General features: G+C 39.0%; 1 pseudogene; it reads right to left on the reverse strand.

Moving 5' to 3' along the window:
* Nucleotides 1–269: 269 nt before the first annotated feature.
* LOC149226714 (LRR receptor-like serine/threonine-protein kinase FEI 1) overlaps nucleotides 270–12,320 on the reverse strand; it is a 132,758-nt pseudogene continuing 120,707 nt past the window's right edge.

Here is a 12,320-nt window from a genome sequence, read left to right on the forward strand (position 1 = left end):
ATAACCCATAGAATATTATATCTAAATTTCATTAATACAACTAACTGTTGATTATAATTCACATACAATTTAGTTTTGTTTAGCACAAATGATATCATCTACCGTTATAATAAATTAGAATACCTCATTATAGTTTATATACAAATGGGTAAATAAAAACAGAGGGGGCTACTAAAGGCCCAAACAATGCATCCTCAATGAAAGCAATCACTTTAAATGGAAAGCATTATCACATTGAGTTATCTCTACATCTAGTAATCAAATTGAATTCATTTTTCATTATAATATGAGTCATAAAAATCACTATGGCAACTAGACATAGTATCTTCTTCTAGAATTTGAACTAAACGGTTCATTATTGGGCAAATCTCCCTTGAATAGGGAGGCATAATCTCTTCTTCTAGCATATGCACTACTCTTCTCATTATTGGCCATTCTTCATGGATTGGTGTTATGCACCTAGCTACAATTTCAATAATTGTATCAATATTATCCCATGGTACACAAGCACATCTTGGATCAACAATCTCCTCCAATTTACTCTCTCTCATGTGTGTCTTCACTTGAATTTGTGATCATACATTCTCTAATAACAATATGATGAAAAATATAGGGCATAATAGTAAGGTTTATTTGAATTTGATTTTTCTTTAATCCATGACATTTTCTTATGACATTATTATTATCATTTAGTTATGTTTTATCATCAAGGAAAATTCCAATAAGAACATTACAATATAAACACAAGAATACCATGTGTAGGCTGCTAGTTAGGGCCAAAACCTCTCATATAGAGGAAAACCTGAAAAATATATATATATATATATATATATATATATATATATATATATATATATATATATATATATATATATATATATATATATATATATATATATATATATATATATATATATATATATATATATATTCTCATACAATTTCAATGAAGACTTCCAACACCTTGACCAAACCTCAAGTGATGAGCCGACCAAACCCCAAAATAGGTCTCTGCAAAAACCAAACTAAGGAAAATTTAATTCTCCCTTCAAACTTGCATGTGTGAGAAACAAAGATAGAATTTTGCTTCCTTCCACAAATTCGTTTGCCTACCAAGAATTCAATCCTCTTCCCACACAGTTTCGTTGGATCAGACCTCACTCTTCTCTGTTAGAATCAGAGATAACTTGTTTTTTGATGTGTGTATAAAATGAGGTTAGTTTCTTCATTTTATAGGCCTCCATATGAGTGATTAGGCCTCTCTAGTTTGAATTGAAGAGGGTTGACCGACTCATCACTTAGAGGCTTATAAACCTGATATATTTGTAGAAATTCCTTATAGATTCAAATCACTTATGTAATATACGAAAACAAAAGACCTTAATCTACTCTACTCATCAGTGGAAATAATTAAATGATTGAGAAGTTACAACATAAACATGAGATAAGATTCAATCACATATGCTCATAAATTTATATAAGTGGAAAACTAGCTACTCAAATCCCCTCACTATTTGTATATTGCATTAGGTCCGAAAATAGAGAAGAAATGCAATGCTTGTTCAACCTAAACAATCTCTGCACAAGGATAGTCTATCTCATTGCTTCCTAGACAAGCTATGGTCAATACTTAACCAAATACAAGCCTACCCAATTCCCTATTTCCTTGCATTGTTTCCTTAGGAATTAGCCACCTATTAATTAGGGAAATCCCCATCGTGAATTGTGCAATCCCTATAGGCCCTTCTCTGAGTGCATGCACCACCTATAAAACTTGGAAAATTATCCAACTGATAGTACATTTCTGTTGAACTCCAATTTCAACTGGGAAACTTGAATTTCATGCATTCATGAGTTAATTATGGTTGATTTATTAGTTAAATAGCTGAACATTGAAGCTGCACCCCACTACTAGACCTCCTACTAGTTCCTCCAGCAGTTTGAACTAGTTTAACTGACATTAACTCAGTTTAAATAAATTAAATTATTACAAATCAAATTAAACTCAACCTAATCTCCTATAATTTAGGAACCACTCTACATGACTCAAGTTAGGCCCTTAACTCGAATTGACTAATCCATCTAAGTGAAATTAACTTATTTAACTCATTCTTGTTGTCTTATGATGTGGAATTACAATTTTCTCCTAATTTAATTCAATGGAAAATTAAATCAAGATTTTCATGTTGTCATTTTCAACAGTCTCTCTTAACAAGAAAGGGATTCACATCTACCCTAATCCAACACCTTTGGAATGTATTGCATGCAACACTTCTCTCTATTTTTGTTGCTACTGTAACATCTACAAATGTCTACTAGGAAAACTGTGCTGCTACTGACTCTTCCATTGAGCCTCCTTCTCTACTGTCAACACTGCTATGAAATCCTTAGTTTCTTACTGACAATGATCCTCCTGCTACTGAATATTGTGGGCCCCCATAGCAAGGTAATGATCCATCAGACAAAAACACCTCAATGGACCCTGCCTAATTTTCTGCAACTCTTGGGGCTATTTCTTCACATCATCCCACCTCACACTAGGAGGTATGGCTACATGTGCTCCCTCTACCCACTTAGCTCGAAATTCCCCCCTGCTTAAGGTATCTACTTGAGTGGATGTTTCCATTATGTCTCCTTTCTGCCTCTCCAATTATGGCTTCTCCACAACTTGTTGAGGATGATTCAAAGGCTCCATTTTGAGAGGTAAGTTATGCTCCCTCTCAACTACCAGATTTCATATTTGACCTGAACTACATATAGTTTCTTGACATGCACATCGATCTTCTTCGTCTGTCCCGTGGCGACGTGTCTAAGGAAAACCTTTCCTTTGCTAAAAATTACAGTGTAGCCACAAACATTACATCACATCCTCGAGTCTGAGAGGGGAGCCTAACTCCTAGAAAGTAATTGTACCAATACCAATCACGCTATACCTTCCATCTTCTCCAAACTCAATGTTCCGCTTGAGATCTTTCTCCTGCAAGTCACTGAAGATATCTTTATTCCCTGTCATATGGTACGAGGAAGCGCTGTCGAGATACCACATTCTTCCTATTACTGTGCTTTCCATGTGTGAAATAGGAGTAAAATCAACCTCGAATTGTGAAGCTATAGCTTCACTTGTTGTTGCTACTACATGCTCCTTCTTGCTTGCCTTCTTCTGTGAACATTTCATTGAAAAGTGCCCAAATTCATGAGTGAAATAACTTGATGTTTGAAAATTATTTCTTCTTGCCCTCCTTGCCTTGGGACTTCTTTCCCTTGTATTTATTTCCTTTGCTTACTAACGCAAGGTCATATTCCTCTTCTTTGGATGAGGTCCCATCTCAGTTATCCCTCCTTATTTCTTCCTGGACTATATTGTACCATAACCATTCCCAACTCAGTAGTTTGTCTCTAACATTCATGGAATCTGCTATAGTGGCTACAAACACCCTCCAAAGTTTTTCCTTAGCTTCATTTTGGAGCCTCCCTACTACAACCACACTCCAAAACTTTTCCTTAGCTTCATTTTGGAGCCTCCCTGGCGACCATCCTTAGCAGCATGTCTTCCACTGTCAAGTACATAGGCTTCATTGGTTTCTCAAATGCTTGCTAGCCTGTGCATGTTAGTTTGCTTCTCTCCCCTCACAGGTTGCCATTACATACCTAGCCTAGTTGTTGGTTGAGCATCTCCCTCAGAAAATTGCGCAATTCTAGAGGGGAACCAACCTTCCCTCCAGAAATTGTGCAAATCTGTTGGCCAGCCTGCTGGGCTCAGAAATTGTGCTGAGAAGTCAAACAGGCTTCCTTAGAAAAACTGTGTAATCTGGCCCAGGACTGCAACTCAGCCCAAAAATTTCAAAAATAAATTGGGCAGACTACTGAGCTTCAAAATTACACAAAGCAGTCGGATATAATTCCTTGGAAAAACTGCACAATCTCGCTAGCACTGCAGCTCAGTCTAGAAATTTTGAAATTCTAGGAAGCAGTCACCTGCTCCTCCCAAAAATTTCACAATCCCTTTGGGACATCCAACCCAGTTCCTCTTAGAAATTGTGCAAATCCCTCTCTTTATCAAGCAGGCCAAGTGTCGCTTTCTCCTAGATTTGCGGCATGCGCATCATAACCTTGACCTTATAAAAACTCATCAATCGAACGTTGTAGAGATCATTCCTCACATCGACCTTCCAACTCTGACATCCCACATTGCATTAAGGAGTCTTCGACACTTTCAGGTTAGCTATTTCAAGGTAAGTTTTCTTTTCATGTCTTATGTTGTGTTTCTGTCGCTTTTTGTGTTTCTCTTTGTGTGAGTGTTGTCTACTTGATTTCAATGAGTGATTATTGTCGTTTTGATGTATGTTAGCTTGTAGAAGCACCGTTTCAGATTTTGTTTATCTCTCATTATTGTCGCAAGCATGACATTGTTTTTGCACCGAGGGTCACCATTGCAGTGACCTGTTTCACGCACATGCATGTTTTCCCATTTTTTGAATCCTTCACTTGATTTTCTCATCTGTAATCATTCACTCTTGGTTACACTCAGTATCACCATGCATTCAGACTTCTCATGTTTTCAGTCACCCATCGGCGAGTCTGGCTACCTTGGCACAGATCTTGCCTTTCCCAACTAGCAATGTGCATTTCTGGAAGTGAAGGCTCTACCTTCCCATGAGAAATTTTGCTGCACTGACCTTCTGGCTTGCATTGCACAATTCTGGGAGGCAGTGCCTTGCTGGCCCCAGAAACTGCGCAATGCAGTTTATTGGTTTGCATGTCACTACTGATTGAAATTATGCATTCTGCAATTTCAAATCTCAGCAGGCTAGTTTGGACTGTGCATTGCATAGTTCCAGTAGTAAGTCATCCTCCTGACAACTCGGACTGTGCCTTGAGCAGTTTTCACAGTCACTCTCCCAACCTCCTAGTGAAAATTGCACAATCTTCACAGACAGTCACATAGGTATGTTTCATGTCAGTCCTCCAGTTTGTTTTAGTTTTTGACTAATAGATTGTTTGACATGAGTGTTTCTATGTCTTTAAGTATAATAGGTGTTCGTCTTCCTCTTAGTAGCATAGGTACAATGGCTTCCAAGAGAGAAGAGTCAAAGACACCGTTCAGAGAACAACTAGGGATGCAATCGATCAAGTGTCTATGAACTTTCCTATCTATTAATACATCAAGATTCTCATGGACAATGATATCAAGATGAAATGGTGATAAGCACCATCAGCAGCAGAAAAAGGTATCACACATGCTTGCGACAAATGCAGGAGGAAGGTTGTTGACAGTGTCTAGGCAGAACAAAGTTGCAAGCTCAAGCAGATCCACTTGTGATGAAAGAAGATTTGGAGACTAAGGCTATGAGGTGACAGCGTGAAGGTAGAGATAGAAACAGAGGGATAATAGGATCTACACAAACAATAGAAGGAGTTGTAATGGGAATAGGCACAGCAGGAGGTGCAACATACACAGACCGATGAAACTACACCCATACAGGTTATGGACCCATCCAGCAGCTGACATGGAGCAGACAAGGTGAGCAGTGTTTTTGATCATGTGCAAGGGTATTCAAGAGCATGGATTCATTGTGCGCATGCATGCGATCCCACCCATTTGGCACACTCACCGAGGCGAAGACAAGAAGAAATTATGACTGTAGATGAACATGTATTTCACCAAGTTGATGCGCATGGTCACCAGCACGCACTTGGAGATTAGCACAGGCACTATGCATCAGTATGTTTCTAGTCTAGCTAACTCAAGATGATGATGCACATGTTATGAAATGCATAAGACAGAGGGGCCATATCAGTGTACCCAAATGCAACGGAGGCAAGATTTTTCTTTTAGAAAGATGTCACCATTGAGCACATAAATACCATCATGGATGACCAAGCTTGGAATCAGTTCGCCACCGTCGATCATCATAAGGATGTCGAAGAGTTGGTCTTACCACAACTGTTTGAGTGTTAGTGATGTCTTGCATGGCTTGCTCAACCCTATTTTGTCTCACATGGGTACATGTGTAGATTGTATGTAACATCTTGTCAAGTGGAAGTTCAAGTGTCAATAGTTGAATGTAATAGTCAGAGAGTAGTTGAAGAGTCATGAGGGTAGATGAAAATTCACAAAGGGGAATTTCAAGGGCCACCCCACCCTTTGCTATATATAGTCCCTCATAACTCATTATATAGGTTTTTTGTCAACCAAGCTTCCGATAGGAGTATGTTAGAGAAATCTTAGAGAGTATTGTAACGAGCCTTGGCTTCTCCACAATGCAGAGCTAGTACATCTCTTTGGAGGAGTAGGAGGCAGTGACTGTAACGTTATGCTATTGGGACTAGTGGTTTTTGATGGTTGTACTGTATGATTGGAACTTTCACTTCTTAATATAATAGAGCCAGCACATTTCATGCATATGTTGTTATTGTATTTCAGCTAACTTGTTTACTCTAATGATATATGTATCTGTTTGCTTACGCATGCATGTATGGAATTTTTTGTATAAGTATGTATGTATCTTACTGAAATGTGTTGTTGGTTTAACCATCACTTTGGATTGTTATCTTACTTTCTTTCTAGATTGTGATGCAACTTTGCCCGTGTGTTCCCTTCTTAGCCGTGTGCTTTCACAGGTTTCATAGGGGCACACTCACATCACCCTCTATGTGTTCGAAGTGTTCATGCACCTTCCTTGTCTTGCTGCTTATGTCGCACCTTTTCTACAAATAGGGACATATTACTTGCCTCCGTGTGTAACTGCAGTCAAGGTGATACCATATGACCCACTGCTAGGACTCCTACACCAAACAGTCTGAGGTCGAGTTGGGCCTTCTTACTGGGGAGATCCCCTTACATGTTGGCGGATCCAACCCCGTTAAAATCTTGGTACTAGAAGGTGTGCTAGATGGCAAGTTGAGTCCTCACAATCTGTTTTGAATCTATGCATATTGATCATGGCTAACTATAGAGTTTCTCTTTCAGAGTGTATGTCTTATGGAAACAACTACAAAATCTCGGAAGAGCTCTAGGATAACTTGTCACATAAAACATACAATGGTGGAGGCTATGTAGCCTTGGTTAGGCACGCGGTCAGCATTGTAGGCTCATTTAAAAGACATGGAATCTTTGAATAATACATGACTTGCATGTTGTTCGTCCACACGCTTCGAGGGCACCCGATGCACTGGTGTACCACACTACTTGAAAAATATATTCATTCTCTTTCTCATATGGTCGTAGAGATAGACCGTGCTTTCAATCACTTTAACCGTAAAGAACTCAACAAAGAAATTGTGGAATTATGAAAAGAACCCGATGAATCCATTGAACAGTTTCACACTCGCTTTTGTAATCTTTCATACCGATTTCCCAAAGATGAAATTGATTGGGAATTTCTCGATGGAATATTTGAGTATCTTCTTCACATATCCAAAAATCCACAATTCTTGAAATCATCTGAACCCCGCTCAGCACACTTCGGTGATGGAGCTGCGCAATCACAGGCAGACGCAGTTTCTATCACAAGTGATTATCTGTATTCACCTCATCGAACAACTCTACCACCGCAGAGTGATGTGGGAGAACATGCACACACATTTGTTGGACTGTCACATCCTCCGAACCCACCTACTATAGATATCTGTGCAGATTTGGCTTCTAGCTCTGTTGGTTGTCACATGGATTCATTCCCTCAACCTCTGTCCCCGCGTTCTATTGATCCTCTAGATTGTACTTTCTTATGCTCTTTCGTTCCCGACTCCACACTTGTTATGAATTAGGATCAAGTTGTCGATGGAGTTGGTGCTATGCAACCAACTTTCTGATCTGTAAATGAGATCTAAGACATTTATTAAGGTATTACAGACTCATGTGCATGGATATGGCTACTTTGTGTAATGGATCGATAAGATTGCGAAATACATAGACAATGAAGCAGTTAAAGAAACATAATAGACAACACACATAAACACAGCAAGTTTAATATGGAGTTCACCCAAAACTCCTGGGCTACATCTCTTGGTCTAGCCTTCAGTGGTGGCCTCTCTATTATGTCTTCAGAAGCAGAGTTTTACAATAGTGAGCTCAAATTGAGCCTCGCACAACAAATACAAAACAATAAGGCTTTTACTTGGATCCTGTTACGGGACTAAGTACCCTAGGGTTTTGGTTTGGAACCCCAACAGAGCGAAAGCAATCTATAGTAAGAAACACACATACAACTCAGGCAACATGCTTATATAAACAAACTATGCAATAACGATCATACCCGGATGTCCTTCGTTTGGGTAGTTCCAGCAAACCCTCTACAACTCCTGATGATCTTCGAAACTGCAAATCAACCAATTCGAACATACATAGCAGCATATAGATAAAGCATTTTAATGAAATCAACTTTATCTCATATAAGCAAATGGTTAGTTATACATCAAAATAATCATTCATACATGAATTACAACAAAAACATCTGATGCATAAACAAAATCAATCTTAGGAACACGACAGTGTTTCTTTTTATTGTAGAAAGCTATAATATATACGAAAAGAGTTCACCTGATTCTTCTTCTTCCGGCTCCAAGTGGAACCATCCTCCAGATCTGTTTAGTCCCAGTCTTCGATATCCTCCTTCCATAACCAATACCATGATATCTCAAGCAAGTGGGAGAATATCAACACTCAAGGAAACAAGGGTTTCCTGAACTTGAGGAAGTGCTTGAAGCACAGGGATACTTTAGACTTGGTCAGGGGATAATCTCAGTATAGTAATTCTATCTCTTCTCTCCTCCTTAAGGCCTTCCCATATAATTCTATTTATACTTCTCCCAATTAGTTTTTTAGTTGGGAAACAGTTGGGCCATGGGCACTAGGAGGTAATAAACAGGTAAAACCTGTGAACTCTGCCCATAGTTAAGGAAATTTAATTTTTTTAAGTGTTTTAACACATATACGTGGGTTGGGTATTGACTAACCTACGCGTACACGCTTTTATCACAGGGAAAAGTAGCGTACAGGGAGTAAAACACTATTTTTAAAATATTTGGACCAAGTCTGGATGGATGGGTTGCCCTAGGCCATAAACTCAGCCTCACAAATACCAAGGGTGATATTTGGAGCTGTAATAGATGCCCCCTAATATATGAGGTTAGAAGGGGTACATGATGGCCGAAATGTAATATATGAGGTCAGAAGGGGTACATGATGGCCGAAATGTATTAAGTATATGGAAAGGAAACCTGTTGAAACTGACAAGAACTTCACCAGATTTTAGCCTCCCAAGCCACCAAAAAGATATCAGAAAGAAACAGCTATCTGAGGCAGGGATACCCATGCTCAGAGAAGGTAAAGCATGTTTGCATATCAAGTAGAACTGGATCCACTATGTATAGAAGTATAAAAGACTGAAAGTACATAATGGATCATCTAATCGTGATCAAACAAGTACATGTCTGAAAATCACATATATAAGAAGATGATCAATGAAGCTGAAGGATGGAGTTGATCACTGATGTCAAAAACTGATCCCAATACTACCAAATGAACATGATGGAATAAGATGATACTACATCGCAACTCAGATGCCAGCATATAATATGTCACTATGAAGGACTGCAACATACAATGTGGATGGTGTCAACTAGTAGCAACAGGAGCAACTGACAAGTGAACCAATGAATGATGATGCAACCCGAGGTCTTCACCGAACGTCGTGATACATTTCTACACAATGGGAATAAATGATCTGAAGTAGACCATGTGAGAAATCGTTTGATTACCGATCATTGATGTATACTGTTAACAAACGTGAGACTACTCACCGATAATGATAATGAGATTCAAGGTACCTAGTACAATCTAACAAGTCCAAATGAATGATCTAAGGTTGAACACCTGGAAGAATCTATCAATCAGGGGACAATAATGGTTTCCCACTGTCGATAGCGAAGGATCTACCACTGATGACTGCAAACCCCAAGGTACTGCCAAATGGACTCTAAATCTTTGCCCCGGAGTAATGAGTCGTAGTCGATAGGAAATGATTCACAAGAAGGAAGGCATTAAGGCATCCTTCATCAATCTAGTGTGAGTGTAACCCGTAGGCCAATAATGTGGAAGGAATCGAATGAAAAAAGATGTAGTAACCCAACTAAAGCATGTTTTTGGTGCACACAAGATGTAGCTAGCGCACAATAGAAACCCTCTAAACCAACCAATAATGAAAGCTGACACAAAGGCGAGGAATCCACCAATAGGGTTAAATGGAAACCAAGGCACTGCATGAATCCCAAAGTGTGATAATGAAAGCTGATGTCAAACATAAGGGAAACCACTCAATCAAAGACCCATGATACTAATCGACGTTGAGCACAAGGTGACCTATCAATAATGAAAATAGGGCCAAGGTGTAGCTCTAGGCCTACTCTATCATCATGCCATGATTTAAAAATCGGAGAGTGAACATGGTTTACTAACCATAACACGATGGATTTGACCCTATGGCAAGTGTATCGACAAATGGAGGCTAGTATGCAAGATGCAATGGAAAAAAATGGTTTCCCTAACCTAAATGCCAATGAGTAAACGATACCTGCCATGACGTGTCAACGGTCATGGAACCGATATGAAATCTCGAAGATGCATCCAAAATACCCTGAAAAAAGACCCTATGGCAAGTGTATTGACAAATGGAGTCTAGTATGCAAGATGCAATGGAAAAAATGGTTTCCCTAACCTAAATTCCAATGAGTAAATGATACCTACCATGACGGGTTGGTGGTCATGGAACCGATATGAAATCTTGAAGAAGCATCCAAAATAACCTGAAAAAACAACCTATTCCCGACAATCCAAGCTCACAAGTTAAAAGATTCATGAGATGAAAAAAAATCAAGTTTTGAAAAAATTTGACAATTTCAAAGCTATAAAATGACCTTCCGACTCACCATTTGTGTCATTTGTGTTGAGAGAAAAAGCTGTGGAGAAAAAAGAGCTAACTTGCCCCCCAAAGAATTGGACTGTTCAAATTGGATCAAAATCATCAGGTAACCCTCATTTCAAGTTTGCATTACTTTGTGATTGTTTTTAGAATTTTTTATTAAGGTTTGACCGTTGGAATTTATGTTAAAAATTCCAACTCAGTGTACACACGGGTTGGATGTTATTAGCTCATGTATACGACGGCCCTACATGCGACTGCATGTAAAAGGAACCCACATATACAAGGTTTGAAATTTAAATACAAAAATCTAATGGTTGAAACTTATTTTTTTTAGGATGACAATCACATGGAGAGAGAGGGAACATACCACAATTGATAATGAAATTATGAATGACCAATAGGCATTAGATGCATTGAGGGGATGTGTCTTGTTGAAATTTTTCAAAATGCCCAACATGAAAGCCAACACTCGTCGACTTGAAATGCTAATCCACTATTGGAGTGTCGAGGATGATGCATTTATGATTGATCATATGCCTTTGAGGATAGAGGTGGAGGATATTTATTTTATCACTAGTCTCTCTCGGAAAGGAGAAGTTGTGCATTGGACAGGCCAGACACAAAGTAGTCTTTACGTGGAAGACTACTTACACATATACGGTCCTGGGCATCCGGAAAAAATTAGAAGTCAAATTCCAATAAAACATGTGGAGAGCTTATCCCTGAGGATTCTACTATTGTTAGGGTCCCACCCTAACCCCCTTATTTATGTCTTGGGATCATGTCATAGTCAAAGAGTCAATAAAGCCCATATATTTTGTAAGTGGTTAACCCGAAATTAATGACGGGACCACAGTTAGTTGCAAATGGGCCGTTGCCATAGTATTCGATAGATGGTATTAATAAAACTCACGGTTTTGACCCGTGGTATCGCATGTATGAGTCATATATAAAGGATAGAGACTCCCTGCGAGGAGCATCATGTCTTATTTTGTAATCGAGATCTGCTCTATTGGAGGTTGCCCCCTTGAAGAGGCATGTGAACATTGCTCTTTGAATAATAAAATCATTGCTATTCTATGTTCTGGGTATCTTTTCTTCGCATATTTGTGTTCTGGGTGTCTTTTCTGCGCATATTCTGTATCTGGGTATTATTTTGCAGGTTAAGAGCATAACAAGTGGTATCAGAGCACTTTCTAGGGCTCGGTGGGATCTCCAATTTTTAGCAAAATATTTTTGGCTAGAGACGTGTTCCGGCGTCTTTAAACCATGGGATATGTCATTAAGCGCATAAACCTGCGGATTTGGGGAGGCATGCACGCAGGAAATACAAGAGGTGGTCACGTCTGTTGGACTCCCTTGTACCCCCTGTGGGTACCCCTTCGAGTAGTAGCGCAT

The sequence above is a fragment of the Pinus tabuliformis genome, chromosome J (genome assembly GCF_031772625.1).
Source record: "Pinus tabuliformis cultivar Carrire ecotype Pingquan chromosome J, CPIR1, whole genome shotgun sequence".
Lineage (NCBI taxonomy): Eukaryota > Viridiplantae > Streptophyta > Pinopsida > Pinales > Pinaceae > Pinus > Pinus tabuliformis.